Below are 13014 nucleotides of genomic sequence, written 5' to 3'. Positions count from 1 at the left end.
TAAGGGATTCTGACGACTAAAAAATATACAAATCTTTATGGAAAAAGGAATTAGACTGCGCGATGTGCATAAACTGATATAGCAAGAGGGCAGTGTTATATTCATGGAACTACAATGTCAAGAAGCCTGACTGGTTAGGATGTAAACGGGCCGATCTAAAACGTATTCTGCTCAAACAGTTTTTTTTTTGAACTTATTCAGGACTAACTCGTTTTGGATATGTGTCGTTTTGGTTAGTAGGTCAGCAACCCAGTCCCCTTGCATCGCTATGGCGGCCTAACAAAACATCTCTAGACCCATTTGTCTTCACTCCTAATTTTCTTCGGAGTCACAACACGCAAGGAACAGGACAGAACCAAGATGGGTATTCTAGTTGGCGCTTTAAATCGAAGTGGACTTAAAAGACCAATCGGTAGCGGAGAAGGAAAACTATTGATGGTGGGCCTGAGATGGACATTTGACACCTAATTCAAAATTGAAACTTGCAGGACTTATCTAATGCGACATTTCAAGGTGGTGGCAAAAAGAGGGGACAAACTCCGACGCTAGGAGGGGGGGGGGGGGGGGGGGGGGGAGAGAGAGAATGAGAAATTCCTTGAAGAACTATTTGAACCCATTCACAAAATGCGGACCTGATTTATCAGCCGCCAAACTATTTGAAAAATAGATTTAGATCAAATCGTACTCTAACGAAATCTATAGAGGTGAGTGCGCGTGTATATATCAATGTCTCTATGTGTATTTCCTTTTTTTTCAAAATAATTATTTAAAAAGAATTTGTGGTGCGAGTAACGCTAACGTGAACATTTCTGGCTGGCCCCATCCATCCATCTCTGCCTGCCCATCCATAATCCAAAAAAGAATCTGTGATGCAAGTAACGTAACGTGCACATTTCTGTGAGGGGATTGGGCCCATCTCTTTTTTTTTTTTGAAAAACAAGTCCTTCCGACCTCCCTTAACTATTTCCATTATTTGATTTACCATCTTCAACTAGAAAACCAGATGTTTATGCTCCTCGAACTATTGAAACCGGCCGATTACCTCCCTAGGCGGTTTTCAAAATGGTTTTGATTGACGTAGCGCCACGCCAGCTGTCCGTGGCGCCAAGTCAACCCTGAGGGGAGGTAAATTGATTTTTCACGATAGTTCAAGGTGGTCCATGAGGCTTTATAAAAAGTTGTGAAAATATTATTTATAAAAATCTAAATATTTTTTCTAGAATAAAAAAGTCATAGATATTTCTTCCTCGTCCCCTGTGCATCGGTATTGTGCACTACTATTCACATAAGTAGTAGAATTGTATTGAAACTCTATAAAAACTTCTATTCTTTTCTTCCTTCCCTGTACGAGAGCAGAGCAGGGCACACTCTGGGATACACGATTCCAGCTGTTGGTGCTCTCACCGACAGCTGCGTGGTGAGGCTCGGGCATGCCTAGGCTAGCATGCATCCGTACAGAGACGTGGCGTGGCCAGTAGCGGTCTATGGTCTGTTGGCCGCTAGAGTAGGCGGCAGGGGCGACCGCGACTCGACAGCCATGGTGCAGAAATGGGCGGTGCGGGAAGGGGCACTGGAACTCGTATTTAGTGCAAAGATTTATGGACATAAAATCATCGACGATTAATGGCTATCAAAACAACCATAGATTAATTAGCCAGAAATTGAATTTAATTAACCATCTTTTAAATTTACACGGTGGTTCATATTTTTTTGATTTAGAATAAACTTTCTAAAATTGTATAATGTTAAATAATATTTTGGTATTTGTAAATTGTATATTTATTTTAGAAAAAATATTTGTATTTTTCTTAAAAATATTTCTATAAATTTTGGTAAAGTCCGAGGGACCTCCCTGAACTATCATGAAAGTTCAATTTATCTCTCTTATGATTGACGTAGTGCCACGTAGGACAGCTGGTGTGGTGCCACGTCAGCCAAAACTGCTTTGAAAACCATCTAAATGATAAATTGGCCGGTTTCAATATTCAAGAAGCATAAATATCCAATATTTTAGTTGAAGGAGGTGAATCGAATAACACAATAGTTGAGCGGGGTGGGAAGGACTTTTTCTTTTTTATTTTTCTCTTTGAGAGATAGGAGCCTCATCCACGGGAAAGGCTCACGCCCCCCAGGCCCCACGGCCTGTGACGGCCCAGAGCGTGGAAGGGGCTCGGCCCAAGAAACAAGTTAGTTTTGTTTTAGTTTTCCCTATCTATACGTTTTGGTTTTCCTTGCACCTCTGAAAAAATGTATTCCTTCCGGTCATTGAAAAATAAATTCATTGAACACAAAACCATAGCAAACAAGAAGGGGTGGACACAAGCTTGAAATGAGAAAAAAAGATTCCGTTGCTTAAATTACATAACATGAATCGACAGAAAAAGGGAAAAATCGCCAGAAAATGATCAAGCAAGACGAACCCAAACACATTGGAATGGCAATGACGAGCAGCAACGAGTTCTAGAACACGATCATGCAACGGCAGGCCACCACAGGCAACTAGCATCAGATCGCCGCCACTTGGGGCGCCGGCCAGGGCCAGGTGACGGCGATGGGGCTCGTCACCCTGTGCTCTCCATCGCTCCCTGACCCTGAGGCGTGAAGGTGATGATCTCGTAGTCCCGCGTCCGCTGCCTCGCGTCGAGCCGGACCTTCTGGGGCTTCACCGTTGCACGCCGGCGGGGCTGGTGATGTTGGCCGTGTACGTGGCTCTGAGGTTGCAGCCGACTTGCGCATGGTGCGGCGCTGCGTGACCCTGTCCATGTTGGGATTGAACACCGCCGAGAAGGCGGGGTAGTTGTCGCCGGCGGGAGCCCGTGTGCCGCGTAGAACAGTCAGTTTCGATTTGGTCGGCGGTGTAACCGAGGGCGCACATGAAGGAGATGCCCCCGTGTTCGCTTGGTTTGTCAGCCAACCAGCCAGTAGTACTGTTCCTTCGTACTAAATCAGCACCAGCCACCAGTTACCAGCCAGTGAGCAGTACTGCTCTTTTATAATAAATCAGCACCAGCCATCAGCCACAGCCAAGCGAACACATCGGCGTCGGCGTCGGCATGTACACCAGGCCCGGGTCGATGGCGCGGTTGGGGTCCACATGGCCGGACCCATGGGCGAATGGCGTCTAAGCCTTGCCGATCGACATGTCCTTGATGACGCCGCCGGCGTTGTCTAAGACGCACGCGGTGGTCATCAGGGCGGACTTGATCGCCGCGGGCCTCCAGTATGTGTGCTACTACCTTTTATAACTTTTTAATTTTCATTGAATTTCATTTTCATTTTCACATGGCAGTTGTTTTTAATAACTACACTAATATATATATATATATATATATATATATATATATATATGAGAATATGGTTTTTAAAGCGTCGCCTAGTCGTCCGAGCGGAAAAAATTCAGAGCGTCGGCCTCGCTTTTCCAGTCGCGACTATGGCGTCCGCCTTGGTGTGGTAGGCGTCCTCGCGTCACCAAGGCGCAGCGAGCGGACGCGATACTCGGCGGGAAATCAGCGGCACGCGGAAAAACTGCAGCCCGCGTGGAAGATCCCGCCTTCCGCCTGCTGCGCAGGAAGAAACAGAGAGGAAGAGATAAGAGAGCGTGTCGGTGTTTATTGCCAAGCCTGCTCAGGGATACCCTTAGCAGTAAGGTTTGTAGGTAGGGATCGACGGCTCTGGAACTCGATGGTGCAAGGAACACAAAGATTTAGACAGGTTCGGGACGCGAGTTGCGTAAAATCCTACGTCCTGTGTGGTGGTTTGTATTGCCTTAGGTGTAGATGTGTTTCGAGGGGGTCCCTGCCCGCCTTTATATATCCGGGGGGACAGGGTTACATGGAAAGTCCTAGCTGAGTACAGTTGGAGTCCTTCTACAACACGATCGGGTAGTTTCCTTGTACTGCAGCTAGTTCTACGCCTATTCGGATAGTTACAAAAGAGGTAAGGTACATCTATGAGCTATCCCTTACTCTAGAACATTCTATGTCTGTAAGCAGTCCCGCTGCCCCGGGTCTGACAAGCCCCCGAGCTCTTCGTAGCCGAGTCCTGCAGGTGTCGAGTACTTGGCTGGGCGTCTTCAAGTTCTTCGAGTAGTCAGAACATCCTTCTGGTTGCTTCTGACTCCTCCTTCAGATACGTCGAGTTGTCCTTCAAGTACTTCCGTTTGCTTCGAGGCTGTGAGGTGCTCAAGCCCCGAAATCTTGATCATATATGGTGCGCGAAGTACTCGCGCTCCATATGGAAAAGCTCCCGAGGCTTAGGTTTAATCGTAGAATCAGACTTAGGGTTACTTCAGTCTTTTTCTTCTTCTTTATTTTTCAAAAAAATTGAAAAATAAATCTCTGATACATATATTCCGCAGCCCCCGAGTCTTGAATTTAAATCTCTCCATTTAGATTTAAGAATCAATGTAAACTCGTGGTAAAAACCTAAAATTTCCTTGAGAAGGAAATAATCCATTGGCATCCCAAATATTCACAAAATTGCCCCTGAAGACCGTATAAAGCCGGTTGAAAACTTCAAAGGGTTTTACCCCTTGACCTCCTGGCCGCCGTCAAACTCAGATTTCACATTTGCCTCTTTTCAGTCAAAATCCAAAAGCCCCTCTCGTAGCCCCCGAGCCAAAACTCATGACTTTGAGATGGCTTCCAAGAAGAACAAATCCAAAGTTGAGGAGGGAACTATCGCCAATATGTCCACAGGTTGGCGTAAAAGTAAGATATCTGAATCACTGGTCTGGGAGTTGGAGAATATGGGTCTCCTCCAAGAGCAGGGCGTGAGCCAATGGCGCACTGGTGAAGAAGAAGATTACCCTATGGAAGGTACTCTTGAGACCGTTATATTTCGCGATTTTGTAGAATGTGGTCTCACTCTTCCTGTGTCAGAATTTTTCTATAGACTGCTTCAGTTCTGGGGAATTCAATTACACCATCTCACTCCTCAGTCCATCTTGCATCTTTCGATTTTCACTCATTTCTGTGAGGCATTCCTTGGAATTCTCCCCCATTTCCACCTTTTCCAACATTTCTTCTTCCTTGCTCCAATCCCTAATGCCACCAATCCCGCCGTCATTGGGGGATGTTAATTGGTACTCTGCCCTGAGAACCGAGGCAAGTACTTGGCTTATGATCCGACGGGTAAAAAGGCCGAATGGAAGAAGTTCTGGTTCCATGTTGGGAACTTTGAATCCCCACTTCCAGAAAGGACTACTGGTGCCCCCTGAGTCCAGGAGAGCTGGTCGAGTAGAGGACCTGGTGGCAAGCAAGTTGAAGCCATTATTCGTGTAATTGCCATTATTAAGAAAAAGGGAGCCACTGGAGATCATGTGGTCTTCTCATTTATCGGTCGCCGGACGCAGCCTCTCCAGCTGCGAAAGCATCCTGCCTTTAGATATGAAGGTACGCAGGATCCCACTAGGATGTCCTCAGAACCAATGGTTCAGTCTGAAGTAATAAAGAGATGCTGGAAAGTACTCGATAACTTCGACAAGTCTTTGACGCTTCCAACACTCTTCTCGGCACAAAATCCTCCCGAGAATGCCTAGGTACGTGCTTTAGATACCATGTCGAGTACTTGTAGTTAACCATTTTTGATCTTCTGACTAAGTATTGGCTTCTTTCTGCAGAAGAATTATAAATCCGAGTATTGTATGCCTCTGACTTCTGCAAATGCTGATTTTGACGACAGCAAGAAACGGAAAGTGGCTCCCGGATCAATGTTGCAGAGGAAAGTTCCTCGTCTCGATGCCGGCCGGTAAGTATATAATATTTTGTTGATTGTATCCCGTTTGCCTCAGCTTTCTTATTCAGAATCTTGCTTGGCTAGGGTCCAACATCTTTCGGCGTATGTAAAAGATCAAGTCCAAGACTTCCGCAACTGGGTGTCAAGTGGTTCGGAAGAAAGTAGTCGATCAGCCCCCGATTCTCCTGTAATTGGGTTGATCGAGAACTCGGCTGCCAGTTTCCCGAGTGCAGACACAGCTGAGAAACCAAGCGAGCCAAGTCCTGAAACATCTGATACTCCTGCGGCTGCTGAAGTAGCTTCCAAAGCTGGTGGATCTGGGAGTAGTGGAGCAGAAGGGTCAAAAGGTCCTTCCGTTCGACTGGTACCATTCCAGTCTATGACTAAGTCAGCCCAAGAAGAGTTGGGAAAGAAACTATTTGATGATCCACTGTTGTCTCTAGACAATATGAAGAAACTTGCAGATTGTATGCAGTGGAGCTTTAAATTCACCAAGGTGACTCTTCTGCCACTACTTATCTTTATCGAGTAGTTGTTGATGTCTGACCAGATTCGCATTGTATGTCTCAGGATGTAGCCAATCGATCTTTCTTAAAGTCTCATGCTTTATATAAGACTTGAGGAAGAAATATCAAAGCTTCAAGAAGAAAATTTCAGGCTTCAGAAGCAATTGCAGACTGCCCAAGCCTGTAAGCACTCGATCTTTTGTCCTGATTTTGCTTTGTCATATCAATATCTGAGATATCTTCCCATCAGGTTCTCCGGAAGACCATACTCGACTAATAGCAGCAGCTCAAGCTCTTGTGGATGTGGTTGATACTGAAGAAGAGTCGTCAAGTAGCAAGTCCTTGGTGGAGCATTTGGAAGAAGCTCCCTAGAAAATTTTTGATGTTATGACGGCTACTTCTAAGAATTATCTAACACACATGATAGGAGTTGATAAGTCATACTTGCCTCAGTTTAATTTAGCTTCGATAGCTAAAGAAATAGCTCCCAGTTGCTCTGATGAGAAATTCCGAGAGTATTGTAAGGAATCAGAAGTGATTGCGGAGGAAATTCTGAAGAACATGGCAGAGTAGACTGCTTGTAACAACTCTTATAATTTTCAGTGAGCTCTTGTCGTTGTTCATAGCTTGTATCCTGTTTGTGTGTCTTCAGAAACATAATCTGATACCGTAGGATAAGTATGAACTAGTCGATCAATCGAGTAGAATACCCGCATGGAGTAATCCTTAAAGTTAATCAGTTAGGATGAGTCCCGTCGGACTATCCAAATAGAAAAAACTTGTAAAGATACCCATAAACTACTCGATCAGGCGAGTAGTGTGTCCTTACCAAGGACTGGTGTAATTCGTAAGACAAAACAGTTAGGTACGAACCCCGTCGGGTTGCCCAAGACGTAAATGTCATAGAGATATCCAAGGCTTACTTGAGCAAGGCGAGTAAGGTGTCCTTTAACCAAGGACTGGAGTAATCCTTAAGGCAAAACTGTTAGGTACGAACCCCGTCGGGTTGTCCAAGATGTAAATGATAGAAAGATATCAAAAACTTACTTGAGCGAGGCGAGTAAGGTGTCTAACTTGTAGACTGGAGTAACTACTAAGATTGACCTGTTAGGGCGAACCTCGTCGGGTTGCCCAAGATGGACAAAATGTAGTAGTATCCATAACGTACTCGAGCGAGCGAGTAGTTTTGCATTGACAGCAATGCTGGAGTTCCTCATAGTTGACCTGTTAGGATGAACTCCGTCGAGTTATCCAAGATGGACAACTAGTAAAGGTATCCATTCACCTTCTCGAGCTAGGCGAGTAGGTTGTGCCCTTTAAGGGAAAGGATGCGGCTTGTGTAGTTGTTCTGATGGAAAACTGTGTAAGCTTATCCTGGACTGGTGATGCTGTCAGACTGCCTTTAATGTAGTCGATATGTCAATAAGAATCCTCACTTTATTAAAAAAATCAACTGACACCACTAGTCTGCTTGGATCAAGGATAAAACTTGCGCAAGTGCTCAATGTTCCAGGAATTCGGTACCTCATTGCCATCTGCATCAGTGATTCTGTATGAACCTGGTCTTGTTATCTTAGTTACGATGAAGGGACCTTTCCATCTGGAATTTAACTTGTGCAGTTCTGTCTCATTCTGAATCCAGCGAAGTACTAGATCTCCAATGTTGAAGGATCTTTGCTGGACGTTGCGGTCATGATAGCGTCTGACTCCCTGAAGATATCTAGCCGATTGAGTTAAGGCGTTGACTCTGGCCTCTTCGACTGAATCTAACTCCAGTTGTCGAGCTTCATCTGCTTCTCCTTCTTGATAGGCTTCTACTCTTGGGGATCTCCACATGATATCCGCGGGTAGTATAGCCTCTGACCCATAGGTAAGGAAGAAAGAAGATTGTCCAGTTGCTTTGCTAGGTTGGGCTCGCAGCCCCCAGACTACATGAGGTAGTTCTTGAATCCACTTGCCGCCTTTCTTGGTGTTGGCATCGTAGAGTCTTTTCTTCAAGCCGTCGAGTACTAAACCATTGTTGCGCTCAACTTGACCGTTTGCCCGAGGATGATCCACGGAAGCATATTTGACCTCGATGCAGGAGTTGTCGCAGAAATTCCAAAAAGATTGTGACGTGAAGTTGGAGCCAAGATCTGTAATAATGGTGTGAGGAAAACCAAACCGATGGATAATATCGGAGATGAAGTCCACTGCTCTATCTGATGAGATCTTGACAATGGGCTTGTACTCGATCCACTTGGTGAACTTTTCGACTGCTACCAGCACATGATTGAATCCTCCTGGAGCGACGGTTAATGGTCCGATCATGTCCAAACTCCAACAGGCGAACAGCCATGATGGAGGGATTGTTATCAAGTTGTGTGCTGGGACGTAAGTGTTCTTGTCAAAGAATTGGCAGCCAGGGCACCATCTGACCAAGTCTTCTACGTCCGAAACAGCTGTTGGCCAGAAGAATCCAGACCTATACGCCTTGCCGACTAGTGTCCTTGATGCAGCGTGATTGCCGCAAACTCCTTCGTGTATTTCTCGGAGGATGTCTTTGCCTTCTTCAAGGGTAACACACTTCATGAGGATGCCTGAAGCAGAGCGCTTGTATAGGTTGTCGCCGACGAGTTCGAAACCCTTGCTGCGCCTGGTGATGCGGGCAGCTTCAATGCTTTTAGGATCAACATGTGGTGGAAGCTTGAATTCCTTGATGAAGTCAATAAACTGAGTCCGCCAATCTTCGTCAATCATCAGCACTTCTCTGACTGTGGCCGGGGCCTCCGTGTCAGTGTCTTGTTGGCTTTGTTCCTTGACTGATGGGTGGTGAAGTTCATGGACAAAAACTCCTGGTGGGACAGCTGCTCGAGTGGACCCAAGTTTGGAGAGGACATCAGCTCCCATGTTGTTGTTGCGATTGACGTGGTGGATTTCCAATCCTGAGAACTTGTTTTCAAGATTTTTGATTTCTGCAACGTATGCGTCCATTGTATCCTTGTTGACGTCACATTCTTTATTGACTTGTTGAACAACAAGTAAAGAATCGCCGTAGATAAGTAGTTGCTTGATGCCGAGAGATACTGCTAGTCGGAGGCCGTGTAGCAATGCCTCATATTCAGCTTCATTGTTGGAGACCTTGAACAAAATTTGGAACACATACTTCAATTGTTCTCCCTTGAGGGAGATGAACAAAACTCCTGCGCCGCCTCCATCGATCTTGAGTGAACCATCGAAGTACATCACCCAATGCTCTGGGATGTTCTGGGGTGCTGGAATTTGGTTTTCCCGCCATTCAGCCAAGAAGTCGACTAGTGCCTGTGACTTGATTACTGGTCTTGGCTTGAAGTTGATTTCCAAAGCTCCCAGTTCAACTGCCCACTTTGAGATTCGTCCAGTGGCATCCCGATTATGGATTATATCCCCCAATGGGAAGTCAGTTATGACTGAGATCTTGTATTCATTGAAGTAATACCAGAGCTTCCTAGAGGTGATTAGAATTCCATACAGAAGTTTTTGAATTGATGGATATCTAACCTTTGATTCAGAGAGTACTTCACTGATGAAGTAGACTGGTCTTTGAACACCGTAAGCGTGGCCTTCCTTCGAGTGTTCGACTACTATCGCCGTACTGACTACATGGGTAGTCGCAGCGATGTAGAGGAGTAATTCCTCACCGGGTAGTGGGGCTGTTAGAATTAGCAGTGGCTGGAGATGATGCTTGAGATTCTCGAGTGCTTCCGCTGCTTCTGTAGTCCACTCGAATTTATCTTGTCGCTTTAGGAGTTTGAAGAAGGGTAATCCCCGTTCTCCAAGCCTGGACAAGAATCGATTCAAGGCTGCCATGCAGCCTGTAAGCTTCTGGACGTCCTTGATGGTAGCTGGAGCGTCCATGGCCATGATGGCATTGATCTTCTCTGGATTAGCCTCAATTCCTCGGTTACTGACGATGAATCCGAGTAGTTTTTCAGAGGGTACACCAAAGACGCACTTGGTTGGGTTGAGCTTCCAGCGGAATTTTCGGAGGCTGTTGAAGATCTCTTCCAGGTCAGTAATGAATTGATCCTAGGTCTTCGTTTTGACAATGACATCATCAACATGGGCTTCAACATTGCGATGTAGCTGGTCGGAGAAGCACAGCTGTATCGCAAGCTGGTAAGTAGCGCCAGCATTCTTCAACTCGAAGGACATGGTCTTGTAGGCGTATGCCCCGTAAGGGATGATGAAGACCGTTTTGATTTGGTCTTCTTCTTTTAGGGCGATCTGATGATGCCCTGAGTAGAAGTCGAGGAAGGATAACAAGATACATCCTGCTGTCGAGTCGATTACTTGATCAATACGTGATAGCCCGAAAGGATCCTTCGGGCAATGCTTGTTTAGATCAGTGTAGTCGGCGCACATCCTCCACTCGTTGTTGTTCTTCTTCTGGACGAGCACAGGGTTGACCAACCAATTGGGGTGGTAGACTTCCTTGATGAACCCAGCTGCGAGTAGTTTTGCCAGCTCTTTCTTGATGGCTTCTTGCTTGTCCGGTGAGAGCCGCCGTAACCGTTGCTTTTTTGGTGTTGCTTTAGGTCGACCTTCAAGGCATGCTCGATCAACTCCTTGGGCACCCCTGGCATATCCGCTGGTTTCCACGCGAATACATCTCGGTTGGCCCTAAGGAAGTTGACGAGCTCGAGTTCCTATTTGTCACCTAGTCCTGCTCCGATGATGGTTGTTTTGGAGTCGTCTCCCTCTTGTAGCTGGATAGTCTTAGTGCCCACACCATTGGTTGGTTTAACCGATGATTGGCTTGGCTTCTTGGAAGGCATCGACTCCTTGAGTGAGAGTTCTTTAGCAGCGGCAAGTATTTCGCTGACAGAGCTAGGAACTCGAATAGTAGAAGCATGATCTATTGCTTCCTTGTCACAGTCGAAGGACTTGAGGAAGTCTCCCCGTAGTGAAAGGACTCCTGTGTTGCCTGGCATCTTGAGGAGCAGGTAGACATAGTGCGGCACTGCCATGAACTTGGCTAGTGCAGGTCTTCCCAAGATAGCATGATAAGAGGACTCGAAGTCGGCTACTTCGAATTTGATGTACTCTGTCCGGAAGTTCTTTTCTGTACCAAATGTGACTGGGAGGGTAACCGAGCCAATTGGAGTAGAGGAATTTCCGGGGACGATGCCATAGAATGGAGCCTTACTTGGAGTAAGCAGACTCATATAGTTGAGGCCCATCTTTACCAGTGTGCTTGCAAAGATCAGGTTGATCCCACTTCCGCCGTCGATGAGTACTCGAGTAAGCTTGGAGCCCTGAATGACTGGATCGAGTACTAGCGGGAACTTTCCAAGTTCAGAGAAGCTAGTCCACTGATCCTCCCTGGAGAAGGTAATGGGGACCTCGCTATATTTGAGTGTCCTCTGAATTGTTGGTTCGACTGAGAGGATCTCTTTGAGTAGGAGCTTCTGAGCTCGCTTGGAGAAGCTAGAATCTCCTCCAAATATGACGTTGACAATGTTTTGCTGTTGTTGGAAACCATCACGGTCTTTTTTGTCGTCTTCATCATCTTTGTCTTGTTCTTTCTTTGGAGCAGTTGTAGGTGCGGACTGGAAGGATTTGTGCAGGATCGTACACTCCCACATCGAGTGGTTGCTCTTGGGGTGGTTTGGACATCTTTTGTTGTGAAGTATCTTGTCGAACTATTCCTGCGGTTTGTCGCCCTTCTTTCCACGCAGTGAGCAATCCATAGTGCCGACAGTGTCGTCAGGCTTATGCTTACGCGTAGGATCCCGTTGGTTGCTGGGCCCTCCACGGTCATTGTGGCGCTTCCCGTTGTTGTCATTGTTGCGGCGGGGAAAGCGATTGTGTTCTTGCTCCTCTTCATCTGCCCAGCACTACATCATGTCACGTAGATCTACCACCGTTTTGGGCCGATTATGCCCAAAGTCGCGGTATAGTGACAGGACGGTGATGCCGCTCTGGAAGTAGTCGATGACATCATCGTCGGTGACGTTGGGGATGGTGGCTCTTGTGTCGAAGAAGCACTTGATGTAGGATCTGATCGACTCGCCTTGCTCCTGCTTGATCATGGATAGGGCGTGACGAGTAGCTACTCGATGTAGCGACCCTTGGAAGTTGTCGACAAACGCCTTCTTGAGGTCCTCCCACGAGTGGATTGATTCGCACGCCAAGCTTTCGAGCCACGTGAGGGGTACGGGCTCCAGGGCCATCGGGAGGTAGAGGACCTTGGTGTTGGTGTCTCCCCCTGCAATACTAATAGTGGTCGAGTATAAATGTAACCATTGAGCAGGGTCTTGCTTACCGTCGTACTTTTGGATGTTCGTAGGCTTGAAATCCTTCGGGTACTCGATGTTGTCGAAAGCCTTGCTCAGGGCTTGGAAGCGGTCGGAGTTGTCCGCAGGTTGCGCTCTGCGTCTTGCGTTGATGATGTCCTGTGCGTCCACAATGGAATCGGCTACCTCTTCCCTGTTGTTCCTACGATTGTTGTTGTTGCGGTTTGGCTGAGGGCCAGGAGCTTGACTTGCTTGTGGTTGGCCACCTCTGGGGCGATGACTACTCACAGCTTCCTGATCCTCTTGGTTTCTTCGGTTCTGCAGTTCCTGCTGCTGTTGACGCTGGTGGCCTCCAGGGGTACGACCTGCTTGAGGTATTGCTGTTGCGGTAGCCCTTGATCGCGTACCATGAAGCGAGGACAGGGGGTTCTATTTCTCGAGTTGTTCAACAACATTTTTGGTGAGATTTATGACTCGTTCCAACTCGGGATTCTGGGGCATCGTCATGAGTCGCA

This window comes from Panicum virgatum, chromosome 1N (assembly GCF_016808335.1).
Source record: "Panicum virgatum strain AP13 chromosome 1N, P.virgatum_v5, whole genome shotgun sequence".
NCBI classification, from domain to species: Eukaryota; Viridiplantae; Streptophyta; class Magnoliopsida; order Poales; family Poaceae; genus Panicum; species Panicum virgatum.
Note: the sequence above shows the minus strand (reverse complement) of the source record.